This window comes from Stegostoma tigrinum, unplaced genomic scaffold (assembly GCF_030684315.1).
Source record: "Stegostoma tigrinum isolate sSteTig4 unplaced genomic scaffold, sSteTig4.hap1 scaffold_172, whole genome shotgun sequence".
Classification (NCBI taxonomy): Eukaryota; Metazoa; Chordata; class Chondrichthyes; order Orectolobiformes; family Stegostomatidae; genus Stegostoma; species Stegostoma tigrinum.
The window spans coordinates 454,862-477,511 of record NW_026728113.1 but is presented as its reverse complement, the minus strand read 5'-3'; the positions used below and the strand labels follow the sequence as shown (position 1 = coordinate 477,511).

Here is a 22,650-nt window from a genome sequence, read left to right as displayed (position 1 = left end):
TCCTATTACTTGCTCTGGAAACTTTGCTGAGCACTTACCAGCTTCTAACTTTTTCCACAATTTTCCATGCAACTGAGCTCACCCACTCCACACTTTTTATTTTTACGCCCTAGCCCCAGACCTAGCTCTGTATTTTGCGAGGATACTTGTCCCAATATGATTCTCGTCGAGCCTATAACACCAGAACGACTCCCTCCTTCCCCATACCCATGCCAATGTCCCATGAATTCAAACACATTTCTGCCATGCCACCATTTGAACAATGTACATCTATAATTATGTTCACACCGTGCCAAATTGCTCAGATAATAATCCAGAGATTATTACCATTCTGGTTCTGCTTTCTCACCTCAGCACCTCGGTGCTCATAATCCCTCAGGAGAACCTCTTTCCTCTTTCTTCCATATCAATGGTACCTGTGTGGACCACGATAGCTGGATTTCTACTCCTCCCACTTCAAGTTCCTTTGTAGCCGAGATGGAATCTCCTGAACCTGGGCACCAGGCAGGCAACACTACTTTCGAGACTCTCGATCCTGGTCACAACGAACAGTGTTCATTCCCCTAACTATACTACCTCTGATTATAACTACATTTCACTTTTTATCCCCTCCTGAATGTCCCACCTATACCACAGTGCTACAGTCAGTTTACTCATCTTCCCTATACCCTGCACTCTCATCCACACAGGAAGAAAGAATCTCAAACCTGTTCGATAAGATCAAAGGCCAAGGTTCCTTCTGCACTACATCCTGGATCCTTCCACCTGCCCTGTTCTTTGTCATTGGCCACTGACCGAGTTTCAGCTAGTTAATCTAAGGTGTGTGACTGCCTCCTGAAGCACAGCATTCCCTGGTAACTCTGCCCCACATGATTTGTTGATTGGTCAAAACTGAGATTCCAGTTCATCAGACGTAAGCTGGAGTATGGGGCCTGACCACTCGCCCGTCATGTAGGTACAAATCATCATCTGGCCTGGCATCTCCATTTCAATTACTTCGATCTTAATTTGATTTGAAAACATTCTGGTCTTTTAGTTTGTAGCCTGTAAATATTTCTCCGATTTACTTGCAATCTGAAAGCTACCGATAATAGATTCTTAAACCAGTAGCGATCACCAACCAATGAACCTGGTTCACCCTCTCGGTCCCTGATTCTGGCTTCAATTCACCCTGTCTCAAAAAAAAATGCTTATGAACTATCAGGCAAAAAAAGCAAGCAAATGGCACCTCTTACACTCTGCACTGACTTACCGCATTGCCACCAAGTTCCCCAAAATATATATTCATTTGGTGCATTTCACTCGAGATGTGATCTCTTCTTCCCGAACATGCAAAGCATACTGATCCACAGCAATATACTACCTTCAAAACCTCAGCTCTTAGCTTATTACTTTTGTGTACATTCTCAATGCTTTCTCCAAGTCCAAACACAACACATTTACTGGTTTTCCTCTGTTAATTCTCCTCCCAAAACTTCCTCCAAAAACCCAAACAAATTAGCCAGACATAATTTCTCTTTCATCAGGCTATGGTGATTCTGTTTGATTAGATTATGATTTTCCAAATGTCCTGCTATTATTTTCTTCATAGTTGATTGCCACACATTTCCAACAATATTAGACTGGTTCGGTTGTAGTTATCTTCTTTTTGCCTCTCTCCTTTTTAAATAGGGACATCACATCAGCATTTTTCCAGCCCTCAGATGCTTCTCGAGAATCTGAAACTTTTTGGGAAATTACAGTCAATGCATATACCGACTCTGAAGCTCATTGTTTAGAATCTTAGAAAGTCAACCATCACGGCGAAGAGTCCAATCTGCTTTCACTCCATTAGATTGTCTACTACAACTTCTCTCATGGTAGTGATGGTGTGGTAGTGATGTGTTTAATTCCTCCCTGTATTCTTTAGTAATAAGGGGATCCTTGAAGTATCTTCCACTGTAAAGGCTACCCTTTTCACATTGTCGTTGTTCCTTGATTTAAAAATTAACCTGGCCATCTCAGCCGAGCATATAATTAATGGCATTACCTCTAAAACCTTCTCTGCGAAAGTGTTCAATAGATTGCTACAACCTGAAAGAAGTAATTCTTCCCCTAAATTAATTGGCAACCAATTTGAAAATGTGGCCTCTGGTCGTAAAATCTTTCACAATATTAAGGAAGTGCTGCACTGTCACTTGAGGCCCCAAACCCCACCTCTTCCTCTGGTACATGGATGACTGTAACGGTGCCGCCTCTTGCTCCCCAGAGGAGCTCAAACAGTTCATCCACTTCACCAACACCTTCCACCCCAACCTTCAGTTCACCTGGGCCATCTCCAGCACATCCCTCACCTTCCTGGACCTCTCAGTCTCCATTTCAGGTAACCAGCTTGTAACTGATGTCCATTTCAAGCCCACCGACTCCCACAGCTACCTAGAATACACCTCCTCCCACCCACCATCCTGCAAAAATTCCATCCCCTATTCCCAATGCCTCCGCCTCCGCCGCTTCTGCTCCCACGATAAGACATTCCACTCCCGCACATCCCAGATGTCCAAGTTCTTCAAGGACCGCAACTTGCCCCCCACAGTGATCGAGAACGCCCTTGACCGCATCTCCCATATTTCCCGCAACACATCCCTCACACCCCGCCCCCACCACAACCGCCCCAAGAGGATCTCCCTCGTTCTCACACACCACCCCACCAACCTCCGGATACAACGCATCATCCTCTGACACTTCCGCCATCTACAATCCGACCTCACCACCCAAGACATTTTTCCATCCCCACCCCTGTCTGCTTTCCGGAGAGACCACTCTCTCCGTGACTCCCTTGTTCGCTCCACACTGCCCTCCAACCCCACCACACCCGACACTTTCCCCTGCAACCGCAGGAAATGCTACACTTGCCCCCACACCACCTCCCTCACCCCTATCCCAGGCCCCAAGATGACATTCCACATTAAGCAGAGGTTCATCTGTACATCTGCCAATGTGGTATACTGCATCCACTGTACCCGGTGTGGTTTCCTCAACATTGGGGAAACCAAGCGGAGGCTTGGGGACCGCTTTGCAGAACACCTCCGCTCAGTTCGCAACAAACAACTGCACCTCCCAGTCGCAAACCATTTCCACTCCCCCTCCCATTCTTTAGATGACATGGCCATCATGGGCCTCCTGCAGTGCCACAATGATGCCACCCCAAGGTTGCAGGAACAGCAACTCATATTCCGCCTGGGAACCCTGCAGCATAATGGTATCAACGTGGACTTCACCAGTTTCAAAATCTCTCCCACCACATCCCTAAACCAGCCCAATTCGTCCCCTCCCCCCACTGCACCACACAACCAGCCCAGCTCTTCCCCTTCACCCACTGCATCCCAAAACCAGTCCAACCTGTCTCTGCCTCCCTAATCTGTTCTTCCTCTCACCCATCCCTTCTCCCACCCCTAGCCGCACCCCCATCTACCTACTAACCTCATCCCACCTCCTTGACCTGTCCGTCTTCCCTGGACTGACCTATCCCCTCCCTACCTCCCCACCTATCCTCTCTCCACCTATCTTCTTTTCTCTCCATCTTCAGTCCGCCTCCCCCTCTCTCCCTATTTATTCCAGAACCCTCACCCCATCCCCCTCTCTGATGAAGGGTCTAGGCCCGAAACGTCAGCTTTTGTGCTCCTGAGATGCTGCTTGGCCTGCTGTGTTCATCCAGCCTCACATTTTGTCATCTTGGATTCTCCAGCATCTGCAGTTCCCATTATCTATGGTGATTCTGTTTGATTAGATTCTGATTTTCCAAATGCCCTGCTATTATTTTCTTCATAGTTGATTGCCACATATTTCCAACAATTGATGTTACGTTGTTTCGGTTGTAGTTATCTTCTTTTTGCCTCTCTCCTTTTTAAATAGGTATGTCACATCGGCAGTTTTCCAGCCCTCAGATGCTTCTCTGGAATCTAAACCTTTTTGGGAAATTACAATCAACGCAGACACCGACTCTGAAGCTCATTGTTGAGAATCTTAGAAAGTCAACCATCACGGCAAAGAGTCTAATCTGCTTTCACTCCATTAGATTGTCTACTGCTACTTCTCTAATGGTAGTGATGGAGTGGTAGTGATGTGTTTAATTCCTCCCTGTATTCTTTAGTAATAAGCGGATCCTTGAAGTATCTTCCACTGTAAAGACTACCCCTTTCTCATTATCACTGATAATGGGAAGCTCAGATGCTGGAGAATCCAAGATAACAAAGTGTGAAGCTGGATGAACACAGCAGGCCAAGCAGCATCTCAGGAGCACAAAAGCTGACGTTTCAGGCCGAGACCCTTTTCTCATTATCATTGTTTCTTGATTTAAAAATTAACCTGGCCGTTACAGCCTAGCATATGATTAATGGCATTACCTCTAAAACCTTCTTGGCTAAAGTGTTCAATAGAGTGCTACAACCTGAAAGAAGTAATTCTTCCCTGAATTAATAGGCAACCAATTTGAAAATGTGGCCTCTGGTTGTAAAATCTTTCACAAATGGGAGTAATCTCTACGGATATACACGATCAAGCCTCTTTAGAATCTTACATGTTGAAAAAATAAGATTTTTTCAATCTTATAAACGCCAATGAACGTAGTCCCAGCCTGCCCAACTTTCCTAAGCATAGCAATCCCCTACGCCATTTCCGAAATCAACCCAGTCAACATGAGGTGTATGGCATCCGCGGCATTCGCTCTGTGGCCGTACATGACTTGTCAGTTACCATCCTGCTGCTACGACTCTACTTCTATTTACGATGCAGTCCTCTGTCCATCCGAACAAACTACCCTTGAACACATGGGCTCTTTTCATCTGAGACACCTTATGAGCTGTACCTTATCAAATGCTTTGTTGAAATCTCAATGTACTACATCAACTGGTGGTCCTTCATCAGTAATGTTTGTTTCCTTCTCAAAGCACTGTAGCAAGTTTGTCAAGTATTATTTCCCCTTTAGAAAAGGATGTTAACTCTGTAGGATGTTATAGCACACTAAGTACCCTGTTATTTCATCTTTCATTGCCGGCATGAACATCTTCCCAGGTTGACCTAAATTGGCAATACTGGCTTGCTATTTTGTCGAAGTATCTTTGTAATAATGGTGTTATGTTCACAATCTTTCAATCCTCTGAGAATTTTCCACAATCTAAGGATTCTTGGAAGATTATCATCAGTGCCTCCATTGTATCTGTAGCTGCATTGTTCAACATGAGAGGATACAACTCATGATACCCCTTGGATATTTTCTCTACTGATTGGAGTCATGTTTGGAATTCTGTGCAGTGACATTCACTTTTAACAGTTTGCTAAATACTACCAGGAACAGAAATTGTCATCCAGCTGCAACTAAACTAAAGCTTTCAGCACAGAAGGAAGTCTTTCAATTCATTATGAACCTAATAACTCATGTAAAGGGCAATACAATTTGCCTCAGTCCATAAATGTTCTTCCTCCAACATCCTGAGATGCATCATCTGTGTTTCTTCAAATTTACCACAGATTCTGTTTCAATCATCCTTTCAGCAATACGCATGACAACAATTCGGCATTCTTAGTCCCCCTGTAGCCTCCGTTGCACACGTGCATTGTTAGATGATTATTTATTTGTGTGCCTGCTTTTTTGCTCGAATGGATAAAGGTAAATTTCTGTTCTTTTGTCATCAGAGCTATTGCCTCCTCACTCTCATCTTCCTTGTTTTATCCTGTGCTGGAATATTTAATTTGTTGACATATCTGAAATATGTGGTTGAATGGATTGGGTTTTGTAACATTGCATTCCCCATAGACCATCTACCGATACTGTTGCTTGTTCTAACAGTTATTATCTTGCAGAGTGGAAAATGCAGTTTGAAAGCAATGGAACATTATCGATGAACAAGTTGATGCATAAATTGCTGCGATCTTCCAAACTACAAACTCACCTTCAATTCTTTCTCGGTCAGAGCATTGTGCCGGCGCAAATGAATCGTGTTCTCAATGGGACTTCCAAAACCATGGAATTGAATTTGCATGTTGATTTCTTCTTCCCTCTTCAGAAATGCAAAGTAGTATCGTGATGAAGCTTCCAAGGCGATGATTGTGTCCTTCAATGAACGGAAAAGTGACTCTTAGATTCATGGAAATATTTCACTACTTCGAGACATGAAAGGAAAACATTCTCCCTACATATGACCCAGTCTCATTTTATCGTATCTTTCTGATTTTACATGCCACGGGATAATCATTGCAGTGCTACAGAAATGTTGATCATGGAAATTTATCACTGTTTTCATAAATAATGGCAAATTTTCAACATCTTGCAATTGTATGAAGGCTCAGTCTCATCACAACTCGCCTGCTGCACAAAGACATTCTTGCACTGCTTTGAATGTTAGGGCTGAAACAAAACACAATCATGACACAAATGCATCAACACCCCACTTTCAACAGGATCTGATATCCTTGCCAGGCACTGGAGGGGTTGCGGAGACTGGTGAGTGGATAAAGTCGTTCCTCTGTTCAAGCAGGAAAACAGGGACTTTCCAGGAAACTACAGACTGGTGAGTGTCTCATGTCTCAAAGGTATGGGCTAATAAGGGACAGCCAGCATGGCATTATGCGGGGCAGGTTATGTCTTACCAAGTCAGTTGAAGTTTTCAAGGAGGTGACAAGGGTGATCAATTAGGGCAGAACAGTTGATAACATATACATGGATTTTACGAAGGTTTTCAACAAGGTCCCTCATGGTATGCTCATCCAGAAGATTAAGATCCATGAGATCCGTGGTGACTTGGCCTGCCCATATAAGGCAGACGGTAGCGGTGGAAGGCTAACAAAGAGAACACAGCAGGCCAGGCAGCATCAACAATGTCAGCTTTCCTGTTCCTCTGATGCAGCCTGACCTGCTGCGTTCCTCCAGCTCCACACTTGGTTATCTCTGATTCCAGCATCTACAGTTCTTGCCGTCTCAGTGGTGGAAAGCTGTTTTTCTGGCTGCAGCTCAGTGACGAGTGGTGTTCCGCATCGATGTGACTTCTGCTGTTTGTGATATATGTAAATGACTTGGTTGCAAATGTAGATGGGGGATTCGTAAGTTTGCAGATGATATAAGGACCAGTGGACTTGTGGACAGCATGGAAGGTTGTCAAAGGACACAGCAAGATACAGACCAATTGCAAACACGAGCGGAGAAATGGCCGATGGAATTTAATCTGGGCAGGCATGAGGTGTTGCATTTTAGGAGACCAAGTGTTAAGGAAAGGGATACACAGTTAATGGCAGGACCCCAAACAGCAGTGATGTCCAGAGGGATCTTGGGGTCCTAGACCATAACTCCCTGACAGTAGCCACACAAGTAGATAGGGTGGTCAAGAAGGCATATCGCATGCTTGCCTTTATTCATAGGGGAACTCAGTGCAAGAGTCAGGATGTCACATTGCAGCTTTACAAGACTTTGGTGAGACCACACAGAGTATTGCATTCAATTCTGGCCGCCACATTACACTAAGGACGTGCAGGCTTTGGACAGGGTGCAGAAGAGATTTAACAGCATGCTGACTGGAATAGAGGGTATGAACGAGAGGGAGAAGCTGGAAAAACTCTTCGTTTTCTCTGGAGCAGTAGAAGCTGAGGGCAGGCTTGATAGAAGTCTACAAAATTAGGAGATACATAAATACAGCTAACGGTCAGAAAATTTCTCCCCCGGAGTTGAAGTGTCCACTATTAGGGGGCATGCATTTAAGCTGAGAGGGGGGAAGTTCAAAAGAGATGTGAGGGGCAAATATTTCACACTGAGCATGTTAAAAGTGTGGAATATATTGCCCGGGGTGGTAGTGGATGCAGATACGATGAAAGCATTTAAAAGGGACTTTTAGTTAAGTGCACGAATATGCAAGGAATGGAGGACTATGGATCAAGGACAGGCAGAAGGGATTATTTCATTTGTTGTCATGTTTGGCCCAACATGGTGGGCCAAAGGGCACATTCCTGTTGCTGTCGTGTTCCAAGTTTTATGCTCACCTGTGTCATGATTGCAAAAAGTAGGATTGGGAAGAATTTTTGAGAAGCGTTTGTGAACATTATTTCATGTAAGGACAAATGGGATAAGGATCAGGTGACACAGCACAAACAGATTTTGGAGCCCATGATGAATCATAGGGACCTCACAAGCACCAATGATCAGAGGGATCTCAGGATCTTGATGTGCATGCCTGTTGATCCCCCAATGTAATGGACCAGGTCGTTGAAGTGGTTTGGAAGGCAGATTGGATACTTGTCTTTATTAGACTTAATATTAAGTGGTAGAGTTTCAGAATAGGCAGGGTATGTACAACACTGTTGGGCCGAACCAACATTAAGTCAACGATGAGAAAATACAGTGAGACTTGGACAACGATCAGGCTTGGCCTGATAAAGGATAAGTTACATTTGCACCATACAAGTGCTAAGCTGCAATCAGCTCCAACAAGAGAGAATATGACCATATCAAAAAAATTCCATGTCCTTACCCTCACATCATCGTTACATTTATTTTTTTTTGATGTGTAAGTGCAATCCAAGCCATGCAAGGCTACGGGCCAGGTGTTGGAAATGAGGTCAGAACAATTCAGTGCTTGTTCTTGACTGTCACAGAATCTGTCAGCTTATAATGTATTTCTCCTGTATTGTAGACTACTGAGGTGCTTGGCTATCCACTAAACCAAGGTTAACACTGATCTAAAACTAAACTGGGTCAGTTATATAATCAGCAGTAGCCAGGTCCATAGTACAAACCACCCTGCTGTGGGACAGAGTAAGGCAAATCCAAGTGAGCGAACGTGGTTGGAGACTCATTCGTTGGGGGCATAGATTCTGTCGCCACATTTGAGACACCAGGGCTGCGTGTTGCTTCCCTGGTGCCAAGGTCAAGGACATCTCTGATTGGTTGCAACAAATTCTTAAAGGGGAGGGTGAGCAGCCAGAGGCCACGGGGCACGTTGGTACCAATGACATAGGCCGAAAGAGGGATGACATCCTGCGGACTATGTGCAAGGAGTTAGCAAAGAGGCTGAAAGGCAGGACCCAGAGGGTAATAATTTATGGGTTGCCATGAGTGCCACATCTTAGTGAGCTAAGTCATAGAAAGATAGGTGAGATGAATGCATGGTTAAGGAGCTGGCACAGGGGGCAGGGTTTCCGGTTCATGGATAATTGGGACCGTTTCTGAGCAAGGGGTGACCTGTCTAAGAGGGATGGGAGGCAAGACGCTGTGAGCGGGTCAGGACAGAGGGGGCAAGTCGTTGTGAGCGGGTTACGACGAAGGGAACAAGTGCCTGTGAGCAGATCAGGAAGGAGGGGCAAGTCGCTGTGAGCAGGTCAGGGCTGCGGGGGCAAGTCCCTGTCAGCGGGACAGGTCTGCGGGGGCCAGTCCCTGTCAGCGGGAGAGGGCTGCGGGGGTCAGTCCCTGTCAGCGGGAGAGGGCTGCGGGGGCCAGTACCACTGAGCGCGACAGGACTGCAGGGGGCAAATCGCTGTGAGTGGGTCAGGGATCGGGGGCCAGCCGCTGTGAGTGGACAGGGCTACGGAGGCCAATCCCTGTGAGCGGGACAGGGCTGCGGGGGCCAGTCCCTGTGAGCGCGGGTCAGGGCTGCGGGGGGGCAGTCCCTGTGAGCGGGTCAGGGCTGTGGGGGCCAGTCCCTGCGAGCGGGTCAGGACTGCGGGGGCCAGAGCCTGTGAGCGGGTCAGGGCTGCGGGGGCCAGTAACTGTGAGGGGGTCAGGGGTGCGGGGGAAAATCGCTGTGACCGAGAGGGCTGCAGGGGACAGTCCCTGTGAGCAGGTAATGGCTGCGGGGGCCAGTGCCTGTGAGAGGGTCGGGGCTGCGGGGGCCAGTGCTTGTGAGCGGGTCAGGGCTGCGGGTCCAGACCGTCTGAGCGGGTCAGGGCTGCAGGGGGCCAGCCCCTGTGAGCGGGTCAGGGATGTGGGGGCGAGCCCCTGTGAGCGGGTCAGGGCTGCGAGGGCAAGTCCCTGTCAGCGGGACAGGACTGCGGGGTAAATCGCTGTGAGCGGATCAGGGCTGTGGGGGCCAGTCCCTGTGAGCGGGTCAGGACTGCAGGGGGACTGTCCCTGTCAGCGGGACAGGACTGCAGGGGGCAAATCGCTGTGAGCGGGTCAGGGCTGCAGGACCCAGTCCCTGTGTGCGGGTCAGGGCTGCGGGGGCCAGAGCCTGTGAGCGGGTCAGGGCTGCGGGGGGCCAGTCCCTGTGAGCGCGAAAGGATTGCAGGGGGCAAATCACTGCGAGCGGGACAGGGCTGCGGGGGCCAGTTTATGTGAGCGGGTCTGACTGCAGGGGGCCAGTCCCTGTGAGTGGGTCAGGGCTGCGGGGGCCAGTAACTGTGAGGGGGTCAGGGGTGCGAGAGAAAATCGCTGTGACCGGGAGAGGCCTGCGGGGGACAGTCCCTGTGAGCGGGTCAGGGCTGCGGGGGCCAGTGCCTGTGAGCGGGTCGGGGCTGCGATGGGCCAGTGCTTGTGAGCGGGTCAGGGCTGCGGGTCCAGTCCCTGTGAGCGGGTCAGGGCTGCAGGGGGGCTGCCCCTGTGAGCGGGTCAGGGATGTGGGGGCGAGCCCCTGTGAGCGGGTCAGGGCAGTGGGGGCCAGTCCCTGTGAGCGGGTCAGGGCTGCGGGGGCCAGACCCTGTGAGAGGGTCAGGGCAGCGGGGGCGAGACCCTGTGAGCGCGAAAGGACTGCAGGGGGAAAATCACTGCGAGCGGGTCAGGGCTGTGGGGCGAACCCCTGTGAGCGGGTCAGGGCTGCGGGGGCCAGTCCCTGTCAGCGGGACAGGTCTGCGGGGGCCAGTCCCTGTCAGCGGGAGAGGGCTGCGGGGGTCAGTCCCTGTCAGCGGGAGAGGGCTGCGGGGGCCAGTACCACTGAGCGCGACAGGACTGCAGGGGGCAAATCGCTGTGAGCGGGTCAGGGATCGGGGGCCAGTCCCTCTGAGCGGGTCAGGACTGCAGGGGGCAAATCGCTGTGAGCGGGTCGGGGCTGCGGGGGCCAGCCGCTGAGAGTGGACAGGGCTACGGAGGCCAATCCCTGTGAGCGGGACAGGGCTGCGGGGGCCAGTCCCTGTGAGCGGGTCAGGGCTGCGGGGGGGCAGTCCCTGTGAGCGGGTCAGGGCTGTGGGGGCCAGCCGCTGTGAGAGTGACAGGAATGCAGGGGCCAGTCGCTGTGAGCGGGTCAGGGCTGTGGGGGCCAGTCCCTGTGAGCGGGTCAGGACTGCGGGGGCCAGTCACTGGGAGCGGATCAGGGCTGTGGGGGCCAGTCCCTGTGAGCGGGTCAGGACTGCAGGGGGACTGTCCCTGTCAGCGGGACAGGACTGCAGGGGGCAAATCGCTGTGAGCGGGTCAGGGCTGCAGGACCCAGTCCCTGTGTGCAGGTCAGGGCTGCGGGGGCCAGTTCATGTGAGCGGGTCGGACTGCAGGGGGCCAGTCCCTGTGAGCGGGTCAGAGCTGCGGGGGCCAGTCCCTGTGAGCAGGTCAGGGCTGCAGGGTCCAGTGCATGTGAGCGGGTCAGGGCTGCGGGGGCCAGTGCTTGTGAGCGGGTCAGGGCTGCGGGGGCCAGTGCTTGTGAGCGGGTCAGGACTGCGGGGGCCAGTGCTTGTGAGCGGGTCAGGGCTGCGGGGGGGCAGTCCCTGTCAGCGGGTCAGGGCTGTGGGGGCCAGCCGCTGTGAGAGTGACAGGAATGCAGGGGCCAGTCGCTGTGAGCGGGTCAGGGCTGCAGGGGCCAGTCGCTGTGAGCGGGTCAGGGCTGCGGGGGCCAGTCCCTGTGAGGAGGTCAGGGCTGAGGGGGCCAGTCCCTGTCAGCGGGACAGGACTGCAGGGGGAAAAATCCCTGTTAGCGGGTCAGGGCTGCGGGGGCCAGTAACTGTGAGGGGGTCAGGGGTGCGGGGGAAAATCGCTGTGACCGGGAGAGGGCTGCAGGGGACAGTCCCTGTGAGCAGGTAATGGCTGCGGGGGCCAGTGCCTGTGAGAGGGTCGGGGCTGCGGGGGCCAGTGCTTGTGAGCGGGTCAGGGCTGCAGGGGGCCAGCCCCTGTGAGCGGGTCAGGGATGTGGGGGCGAGCCCCTGTGAGCGGGTCAGGGCTGCGAGGGCAAGTCCCTGTCAGCGGGACAGGACTGCGGGGTAAATCGCTGTGAGCGGATCAGGGCTGTGGGGGCCAGTCCCTGAGAGCGGGTCAGGACTGCGGGGGCCAGTCACTGGGAGCGGATCAGGGCTGTGGGGGCCAGTCCCTGTGAGCGGGTCAGGACTGCAGGGGGACTGTCCCTGTCAGCGGGACAGGACTGCAGGGGGCAAATCGCTGTGAGCGGGTCAGGGCTGCAGGACCCAGTCCCTGTGTGCGGGTCAGGGCTGCGGGGGCCAGTTCATGTGAGCGGGTCGGACTGCAGGGGGCCAGTCCCTGTGAGCGGGTCAGAGCTGCGGGGGCCAGTCCCTGTGAGCAGGTCAGGGCTGCAGGGTCCAGTGCATGTGAGCGGGTCAGGGCTGCGGGGGCCAGTGCTTGTGAGCGGGTCAGGGCTGCGGGGGCCAGTGCTTGTGAGCGGGTCAGGGCTGCGGGGGCCAGTGCTTGTGAGCGGGTCAGGGCTGCGGGGGCCAATCCCTGTGAGCGGGAGAGGGCTGCGGGGGCCAGTCCCTGTGAGCGGGTCAGGGCTGCGGGGGCCAATCCCTGTGAGCGGGTCAGGGCTGCAGGGGAAAGTCCCTGGGAGCGGGTCAGGGCTGCGAGGGCAAGTCCCTGTCAGCGGGACAGGACTGCGGGGTAAATCGCTGTGAGCGGATCAGGGCTGCGGGGGCCATTCCCTGTCAGCGGGACAGGGCTGCGGGGGCCAGTCACTGTCAGCGGGACAGGGCTGCGGGGGCCAGTCCCTGTCAGCGGGAATGGACTGCAGGGGGCAAATCACTGTGAGCGGGTCAGGGCTGCAGGGGGCAAGTCGCTGTGAGCGGGTCTGGGCTGCGTGGGCCAGTCCCTGTGAGCGGGTCAGGGCTGCGGCAGCCAGTCCCTGTGAGCGGGTCAGGGCTGTGGGGGGAAGTCCCTGTCAGCGGGACAGGACTGCAGGGGACCAGTCCCTGCGAGCGGGTCAGGACTGCGGGGGCCAATCCCTGTGAGCGGGTCAGGGCTGCGGGGGAAAGTCCCTGGGAGCGGGTCAGGGCTGCGAGGGCAAGTCCCTGTCAGCGGGACAGGACTGCGGGGTAAATCGCTGTGAGCGGATCAGGGCTGCGGGAGCCAGAGCCTGTGAGCGGGTCAGGGCTGCGGGGGCCAGTCCCTGTGAGAGGGTCAGGGCAGCGGGGGCCAGTCCCTGTGAGAGGGTCAGGGCAGCGGGGCCAAGTCACTGTGAGCGGGAAAGGACTGCGGGGGCCAGTCCCTGTCAGCGGGAATGGACTGCAGGGGGCAAATCACTGTGAGCGGGTCAGGGCTGCAGGGGGCAAGTCGCTGTGAGCGGGTCTGGGCTGCGTGGGCCAGTCCCTGTGAGCGGGTCAGGGCTGCGGCAGCCAGTCCCTGTGAGCGGGTCAGGGCTGCGGGGGGAAGTCCCTGTCAGCGGGACAGGACTGCAGGGGACCAGTCCCTGCGAGCGGGTCAGGACTGCGGGGGCCAATCCCTGTGAGCGGGTCAGGGCTGCGGGGGAAAGTCCCTGGGAGCGGGTCAGGGCTGCGAGGGCAAGTCCCTGTCAGCGGGACAGGACTGCGGGGTAAATCGCTGTGAGCGGATCAGGGCTGCGGGAGCCAGAGCCTGTGAGCGGGTCAGGGCTGCGGGGGCCAGTCCCTGTGAGAGGGTCAGGGCAGCGGGGGCCAGTCCCTGTGAGAGGGTCAGGGCAGCGGGGCCAAGTCACTGTGAGCGGGAAAGGACTGCGGGGGACAGTTCATGTGAGCGGGTCTGACTGCAGGGGGCCAGTAACTGTGAGGGGGTCAGGGGTGCGGGGGCCAGTCCCTGTGAGCGGGTCAGGGCTGCGGGGGCCAGTCCCTGTGAGCGGGTCAGGGCTGCGGGTCCAGTCCCTGTGAGCGGGTCAGGGCTGCGGGGGCCGGTCCCTGTGAGCGGGTCAGGGCTGCGGGGGCCAGTGCTTGTGAGCGGGTCAGGGCAGCGGGGGCCAGTCCCTGTGAGCGGGTCAGGGCTGCGGGGGCAAGTCGCTGTGAGCGGGTCAGAGCTGCGGGGGGCAAGTCGCTGTGAGCGGGTCAGGGCTGCGGGGGCCATTCGCTGTGAGCGGGTCAGGGCTGCGGGGGCCATTCCCTGTCAGCGGGACAGGGCTGCGGGGGCCATTCCCTGTCAGCGGGACAGGGCTGCAGGGGCCAGTCACTGTCAGCAGGACAGGGTTGCGGGAGCCAGTCCCTGTCAGCGGGACAGGGCTGAGGGGGCCAGTTGCTGTCAGCTGGACAGGGCTACAGCGGCCAGTCCCTGAGAGCGCGACAGGACTGCAGGGGGCAAATCGCTGTGAGCCGGTCAGGCCTGCGGGAGCCAGCCGCTGTGAGAGCGACAGGAATGCGGGGGCCAGTCCCTGTGAGCGGATCAGGGCTGCAGCGGCAAGTCGCTGTCAGCGGGACAGGGCTGCGGGGGGCAAGTTGCTGTGAGCGGGTCTGGGCTGCGTGGGCCAGTCCCTGTGAGCGCGAAAGGACTGCAGTGGGCAAATCGCTGTGAGCGGAACAGGGCTGCGGGGGGCAAGTCCCGTGCGCGGGTCAGGGCTGCGGGGTCAGTCCCTTTGAGCGGGTCAGGGCTGCGGGGGCCAGCCCCTGTGAGCGGGTCAGGACTGCAGGGGGACTGTCCCTGTCAGCGGGACAGGACTGCAGGGGGCAAATCGCTGTGAGCGGGTCAGGGCTGCAGGACCCAGTCCCTGTGTGCGGGTCAGGGCTGCGGGGGCCAGTTCATGTGAGCGGGTCGGACTGCAGGGGGCCAGTCCCTGTGAGCGGGAGAGGGCTGCGGAGGCCAGTCCCTGTGAGCGGGCCAGGGCTGCGAGGGCCAGTAACTGTGAGGGGGTCAGGGGTGCGGGGGAAAATCGCTGTGACCGGGAGAGGGCTGCGGGGGACAGTGCCTGTGAGCAGGTCATGGCTGCGGGGGCCAGTGCCTGTGAGCGGGTCGGGGCTGCGGGTCCAGTTCCTCTGAGCGGGTCAGGGCTGCAGGGGGCCAGCCCCTGTGAGCGGGTCAGGGATGTGGGGGCGAGTCCCTGTGAGCGGATCAGGGCTGCGGGGACCAGTCCCTGTGAGCGCGAAAGGACTGCAGGGGGCAAATCGCAGTGAGCGGAATAGGGCTGCGGGGGCCAGTCCATGTGAGCGGGTCAGGGCTGCGGGGGCCAGTGCCTGTGAGTGGGTCGGGGCTGTGGGGGCCAGTGCCTGTGAGCGGGTCGGGGCTGCGGGTCCAGTCCCTGTGAGCGGGTCAGGACTGCAGGGGGCCAGCCCCTGTGAGCGGGTCAGGGCTGTGGGGGCGACCCCCTGTGAGCGTGTCAGGGCTGCGGGGACCAGTACCTGTGAGTGGGTCAGGACTGCAGGGGGACAGCCCCTGTCAGCGGGACAGGACTGCAGGGGGCAAATCGCTGTGAGCGGGTCAGGGCTGCAGGGCCCAATCCCTGTGAGCGGGAGAGGGCTGCTGGGGCCAGTCCGTGTGAGCGGGTCAGGGCTGCGGAGGCCAGGCCCTGTGAGCGGGTCAGGGCTGCGGGGGCCAGCCGCTGTGAGCGGGGCAGGGCTGCGGGGCCAGTCCCTGTGAGCGGGAGAGCGCTGCTGGGGCCAGACCGTGTGAGCGGGTCAGGGCTGCGGGGGCCAGGCCCTGTGAGCGGGTCAGGGCTGCGGGGGCAAATCGCTGTGAGCGGGTCATGGCTGCGAGGGCCAGCCGCTGTGAGCGGGGCAGGGCTGCGGGGCCAGTCCCTGTGAGCGGGAGAGGGCTGCTGGGGCCAGACCGTGTGAGCGGGTCAGGGCTGCGGGGGAAAGTCCCTGGGAGCGGGTCAGGGCTGCGAGGGCAAGTCCCTGTCAGCGGGACAGGACTGCGGGGTAAATCGCTGTGAGCGGATCAGGGCAGTGGGGGCCAGTCCCTGTGAGCGGGTCAGGACTGCAGGGGGACAGTCCCTGTCAGCGGGACAGGACTGCAGGGGGCAAATCGCCGTGAGCGGGTCAGGGCTGCAGGGCCCTATCCCTGTGAGCGGGTCAGGGCTGCGGGGGCCAGTCCGTGTGAGCGGGTCAGGGCTGCGGGGGAAAATCGCTGTGAGCGGGTCAGGGCTGCGAGGGCCAGGCCCTGTGAGCGCGAAAGGACTGCAGGGGGCAAATCGCTGTGAGCAGAATAGGGCTGCGGGGGCCAGTCCCTGTGAGCGGGTCATGGCCGCGGGGGGCCAGTCCCTGTGAGCGGGTCAGGGCTGCGGGGGCCAGTGCCTGTGAGCGGGTCGGGGCAGTGGGGGCCAGTGCCTGTGAGCGGGCCGGGGCTGCGGGTCCAGTCCCTGTGAGCGGGTCAGGACTGCAGGGGGCCAGCCCCTGTGAGCGGGTCAGGGCTGTGGAGGCGAGCCCCTGTGAGCGTGTCAGGGCTGCGGGGGCCAGTCCCTGTGAGCGGGTCAGGGCTGCGGGGGCCAGTCCCTGTGAGTGGGTCAGGGCTGCGGGGGCAAGTCCCTGTGAGCGGGTCAGGGCTGCGAGGGCAAGTCCCTGTGAGCGGGTCAGGGCTGCGGGGGCCAGTCCCTGTGAGTGGGTCAGGGCTGCGGGGGCAAGTCCCTGTGAGCGGGTCAGGGCTGCGAGGGCAAGTCCCTGTCAGCGGGACAGGACTGCAAGGGGCAGGTCCCTGTCAGCGGGACAGGACTGCGGGGGGCAAGTTGCAGTGAGCGGGTCAGGTCTGCGGGGGGCAAGTCACTGTGAGCGGGTCAGGGCTGCAGGGGGCAAGACGCAGTGAGCAGGTCAGGGCTGCGGGGGCAAGTCCCTGTCAGCGGGACAGGACTGCGGGGGGCAAGCCGCAGTGAGCGGGTCAGGGCTGTGGGGGCCAGTCCCTGTCACCGGGTCAGGGCTGCGGGGGGCCAATCCCTGCGAGCGTGTCAGGGCTGTGGGGGCCAGTCCCTGTGAGCGGGTCAGGGCTGCGGGGGCCAGTCCCTGTGAGTGGGTCAGGGCTGCGGGGGCAAGTCCCTGGGAGCGGGTCAGGGCTGCGAGGGCAAGTCCCTGTCAGCGGGACAGGACTGCAGGGGGCAGGTCCCTGTCAGCGGGACAGGACTGCGGGGGGCAAGTTGCAGTGAGCGGGTCAGGTCTGCGGGGGGCAAGTCACTGTGAGCAGGTCAGGGCTGCAGGGGGCAAGACGCAGTGAGCAGGTCAGGGCTGCGGGGGCAAGTCCCTGTCAGCGGGACAGGACTGCGGGGGGCAAGCCGCAGTGAGCGGGTCAGGGCTGTGGGGGCCAGTCCCTGTCACCGGGTCAGGGCTGCGCGGGGCCAATCCCTGCGAGCGGGTCAGGGCTGCGGGGGCAGGCCCTCTGAGCGGGTCAGGGCTGCGGGGGCATGTCCCTGTCAGCGGGACAGGTCTGCGGGGGGCAAGTCGCAGTGAGCGGGTCAGGGCTGCGGGGGGCAGTGTCGTAGTGAGCTGGTCAGGGCTCTGGGGGGCAATCGCAGTGAGTGAGTCAGGGCTGCGGAGGGCCAGTCGCAGTAGGCGGGTCAGGGCTGTGGGGGCCAGTCCCTGTGAGCGGGTCAGGGCTGCGGGGGGCAAGTCACTGTGAGCGGGTCAGGGCTGTGGGGGGCAAGTCGCAGTGAGCGGGTCAGGGCTGTGGGGGGCAAGTCGCAGTGAGCGGGTCAGGGCTTGGGGGGCCGGTCCCCGTAAGCGGGTCAGGTCTGCGGGGGCCAGTCCCTGTGAGCGTGTCATGGTTGCGGCGGGCCAATCCCTGTGAGCGGGTCAGGGCTGCGGGGGGTATGTTGCAGTGAGCGGGTCAGGGCTGTGGGGGCCAGTCCCTCTGAGGGGGTCAGGACTGCGGGGGCAAAGTCGCACTGAGTGGGTCAGGACTGCGGGGGGGCCAGTTCCTGTGAGCGGGTCAGGGCTGCGGAGGACAGTTCCTGTGAGCGGGTCAGGGTTGCGGGGGGCAGTGTCGCAGTGAGCTGGTCAGGGCTGCGGGGGGCCAGTCCCCGTGAGCGGGTCTGGGCTGCGGGGGCAGGTCGCAGTGAGCGGTTCAGGGCTGCGGGGGGCAGGTCGCAGTGAGCGGGTCAGGGCTGCGGGGGGCCAGTCGCAGAGAGCGGGTCAGGGCTGCGGGGGCAAGTCCCAGTCAGCGGGACAGGACTGCGGGGGTCAAGTCGCAGTGAGCGGGTCAGGGCTGCGGGGCCAGTCGCAGTGAGCGGGTCAGGGCTGCGGGGGCCAGTCGCAGTGAGCGGGTCAGGGCTGCGGGGGCAAGTCAATGTGAGCGCGACAGGACTGCGGGGGCAATTCCCCATGAGCGGGTCAGGGCTGCAGGGTGCAAGTCGCAGTGAGCGGGTCAGGGCTGCGGGGGCCAGTCCCTGTGAGCAGGTCACGGCTGCGGGGGCCAGTCCCTGAGAGCAGGTCAGGGATGCGGGGGCCAGTCCCTGTGAGCAGGTCACGGCTGCGGGGGCCAGTCCCTGAGAGCAGGTCAGGGATGCGGGGGCCAGTCCCGGTGAGCGGGTCAGGGCTTCGAGGGCATGTCCCTGTCAGCGGGACAGGACTGCAGGGGGGCAGGTCCCCGTCAGCGGGACAGGACTGCAGCGGGGCAGGTCGCAGTGAGCGGTTCAGGGCTGCGGGGGCCAGTCCCTGTGAGCGAGTCAGGGCTGCGGCTGAGAGTCCCTGTGAGCGGGTCAGGGCTGCGGCGGGCCAGTTCCTGTGAGCGGGTCAGGGCTGCGGGGTGCAAGTCGCAGTCAGCGGGTCAGGGCTGCGGGGTGAAAGTCGCAGTGAGCGGGTCAGGGCTGCGGGGGGAAAGTCGCAGTGAGCAGGACAGGGCAGCAGGGGCAAGTCCCTGTCAGTGGGACAGGACTGCGGGGGGCAAGTCGTAGTGAGGGGGTCAGGGCTGCGGGGTGCAGTGTCGCAGTGAGCGGGTCAGGGCTGCAGGGGCAAGTCCCTGTCAGTGGGACAGGACTGCGGGGGGCAAGTCGCAGTGAGGGGGTCAGGGCTGCGGGGTGCAGTGTCGCAGTGAGCGGGTCAGGGCTGCAGGGGCAAGTCCCTGTCAGTGGGACAGGACTGCGGGCGGCAAGTCCCCGTCAGCGGGTCAGGACTGCGGGCGGCAAGTCCCCGTCAGCGGGTCAGGGCTGCGGGGTGCAAGTCGCAGTGAGCGGGTCAGGGCTGCGGTGCCAAGTCCCTGTCAGCGGGACAGGACAGCGGGGGGCAAGTCGCAGTGAGCGGGTCAGGGCTGCAGGGGGCAGTGTCGTAGTGAGCTGGTCAGGGCTGCGGGGGGGCCAGTCCCAGTAGGCGGGTCAGGGCTGTGGGGGCCAGTCCCTGTGAGCTGGTCAGAGCTGCGGGGGCCAGTCCCTTTCACCGGGTTAGGGCTGCGGGGGGCAGTGTCGCAGTGATGCGGTCAGGGCTGCAGGGGCAAGTCCCTGTCAGCGGGTCAGGGCTGCGGGGGGCAAGTCGCAGTGAGCAGGTCAGGGCTGCGAGTGGCAGTGTCGCAGTGAGCGGGTCAGGGCAGCGGGGGGCAAGGCCCCGTGAGCGGGTCAGGGCTGCGGGGGGCCAGTCGCAGTAGGCGGGTCAGGGCTGTGGGGGCCAGTCCCTGTGAGCTGGTCAGAGCTGCGGGGGCCAGTCCCTTTCACCGGGTTAGGGCTGCGGGGGGCAAGTCGCAGTGAGCGGGTCAGGGCTTGGGGGACCGGTCCCCGTAAGCGGGTCAGCGCTGCGGGGGGCCGGTCCCCCTGAGCGGGTCAGGGATGCGGGTGGAAGGTCGCAGTGAGCGGGTCAGGGCTGCGGGGGGCAGTGTCACAGTGAGCGGGCCAGGGCTGCGGAGGCCAGAACCTGTGAGCGGGTCAGGGTGCGGTGACCAGACCCGGTGAGTGGGTCAGAGCTGCGGGGAGAAAGTCGCAGTGAGTGGGTCAGGGCTGCGGGGGCCAGGTCGCAGTGAGCGGGTCAGTGCTGCGGGGGACCAGTCGCAGTGAGCGGTCAGGTCTGCGGGGGGCCAGTCGCAGTGAGCGGGTCAGGTCTGCGGGGGGCCAGTCGCAGTGAGCGGGTCAGGGCTGCGGGGGGCATTGTCGCAGTGAGCGGGTCATGGCTGCTGGGGGCAAGTCGCAGTGAGCGGGTCATGGCTGCTGGGGGCAAGTCGCAGTGAGCGGGTCAGGGCTGCGGGGGCCAGCCGCTGTGAGCGGGGCAGGGCTGCGGGGCCAGTCCCTGTGAGCGGGAGAGGGCTGCTGGGGCCAGACCGTGTGAGCGGGTCAGGGCTGCGGGGGCCAGGCCCTGTGAGCGGGTCAGGGCTGCGGGGGCAAATCGCTGTGAGCGGGTCATGGCTGCGAGGGCCAGCCGCTGTGAGCGGGGCAGGGCTGCGGGGCCAGTCCCTGTGAGCGGGAGAGGGCTGCTGGGGCCAGACCGTGTGAGCGGGTCAGGGCTGCGGGGGAAAGTCCCTGGGAGCGGGTCAGGGCTGCGAGGGCAAGTCCCTGTCAGCGGGACAGGACTGCGGGGTAAATCGCTGTGAGCGGATCAGGGCAGTGGGGGCCAGTCCCTGTGAGCGGGTCAGGACTGCAGGGGGACAGTCCCTGTCAGCGGGACAGGACTGCAGGGGGCAAATCGCCGTGAGCGGGTCAGGGCTGCAGGGCCCTATCCCTGTGAGCGGGTCAGGGCTGCGGGGGCCAGTCCGTGTGAGCGGGTCAGGGCTGCGGGGGAAAATCGCTGTGAGCGGGTCAGGGCTGCGAGGGCCAGGCCCTGTGAGCGCGAAAGGACTGCAGGGGGCAAATCGCTGTGAGCAGAATAGGGCTGCGGGGGCCAGTCCCTGTGAGCGGGTCATGGCCGCGGGGGGCCAGTCCCTGTGAGCGGGTCAGGGCTGCGGGGGCCAGTGCCTGTGAGCGGGTCGGGGCAGTGGGGGCCAGTGCCTGTGAGCGGGCCGGGGCTGCGGGTCCAGTCCCTGTGAGCAGGTCAGGACTGCAGGGGGCCAGCCCCTGTGAGCGGGTCAGGGCTGTGGAGGCGAGCCCCTGTGAGCGTGTCAGGGCTGCGGGGGCCAGTCCCTGTGAGCGGGTCAGGGCTGCGGGGGCCAGTCCCTGTGAGTGGGTCAGGGCTGCGGGGGCAAGTCCCTGTGAGCGGGTCAGGGCTGCGGGGGCCAGTCCCTGTGAGCGGGTCAGGGCTGCGGGGGCCAGTCCCTGTGAGTGGGTCAGGGCTGCGGGGGCAAGTCCCTGTGAGCGGGTCAGGGCTGCGAGGGCAAGTCCCTGTCAGCGGGACAGGACTGCAAGGGGCAGGTCCCTGTCAGCGGGACAGGACTGCGGGGGGCAAGTTGCAGTGAGCGGGTCAGGTCTGCGGGGGGCAAGTCACTGTGAGCGGGTCAGGGCTGCAGGGGGCAAGACGCAGTGAGCAGGTCAGGGCTGCGGGGGCAAGTCCCTGTCAGCGGGACAGGACTGCGGGGGGCAAGCCGCAGTGAGCGGGTCAGGGCTGTGGGGGCCAGTCCCTGTCACCGGGTCAGGGCTGCGGGGGGCCAATCCCTGCGAGCGTGTCAGGGCTGTGGGGGCCAGTCCCTGTGAGCGGGTCAGGGCTGCGGGGGCCAGTCCCTGTGAGTGGGTCAGGGCTGCGGGGGCAAGTCCCTGGGAGCGGGTCAGGGCTGCGAGGGCAAGTCCCTGTCAGCGGGACAGGACTGCAGGGGGCAGGTCCCTGTCAGCGGGACAGGACTGCGGGGGGCAAGTTGCAGTGAGCGGGTCAGGTCTGCGGGGGGCAAGTCACTGTGAGCAGGTCAGGGCTGCAGGGGGCAAGACGCAGTGAGCAGGTCAGGGCTGCGGGGGCAAGTCCCTGTCAGCGGGACAGGACTGCGGGGGGCAAGCCGCAGTGAGCGGGTCAGGGCTGTGGGGGCCAGTCCCTGTCACCGGGTCAGGGCTGCGCGGGGCCAATCCCTGCGAGCGGGTCAGGGCTGCGGGGGCAGGCCCTCTGAGCGGGTCAGGGCTGCGGGGGCATGTCCCTGTCAGCGGGACAGGTCTGCGGGGGGCAAGTCGCAGTGAGCGGGTCAGGGCTGCGGGGGGCAGTGTCGTAGTGAGCTGGTCAGGGCTCTGGGGGGCAATCGCAGTGAGTGAGTCAGGGCTGCGGAGGGCCAGTCGCAGTAGGCGGGTCAGGGCTGTGGGGGCCAGTCCCTGTGAGCGGGTCAGGGCTGCGGGGGGCAAGTCACTGTGAGCGGGTCAGGGCTGTGGGGGGCAAGTCGCAGTGAGCGGGTCAGGGCTGTGGGGGGCAAGTCGCAGTGAGCGGGTCAGGGCTTGGGGGGCCGGTCCCCGTAAGCGGGTCAGGTCTGCGGGGGCCAGTCCCTGTGAGCGTGTCATGGTTGCGGCGGGCCAATCCCTGTGAGCGGGTCAGGGCTGCGGGGGGTATGTTGCAGTGAGCGGGTCAGGGCTGTGGGGGCCAGTCCCTCTGAGGGGGTCAGGACTGCGGGGGCAAAGTCGCACTGAGTGGGTCAGGACTGCGGGGGGGCCAGTTCCTGTGAGCGGGTCAGGGCTGCGGAGGACAGTTCCTGTGAGCGGGTCAGGGTTGCGGGGGGCAGTGTCGCAGTGAGCTGGTCAGGGCTGCGGGGGGCCAGTCCCCGTGAGCGGGTCTGGGCTGCGGGGGCAGGTCGCA

At 60.1% G+C, this 22,650-nt stretch overlaps 1 long non-coding RNA gene across 1 annotated transcript in view; it reads right to left on the bottom strand.

The window, feature by feature from the left end:
• Nucleotides 1–22,650, bottom strand: part of LOC132207833 (uncharacterized) — a 188,916-nt gene that overhangs the window by 3,026 nt on the left and 163,240 nt on the right. Inside the window, exon 7 of the long non-coding RNA XR_009443887.1 lies at nt 5,928–6,089. This is a non-coding gene — a long non-coding RNA (uncharacterized LOC132207833). The remainder of the gene's footprint in view (nt 1–5,927; nt 6,090–22,650) is intronic.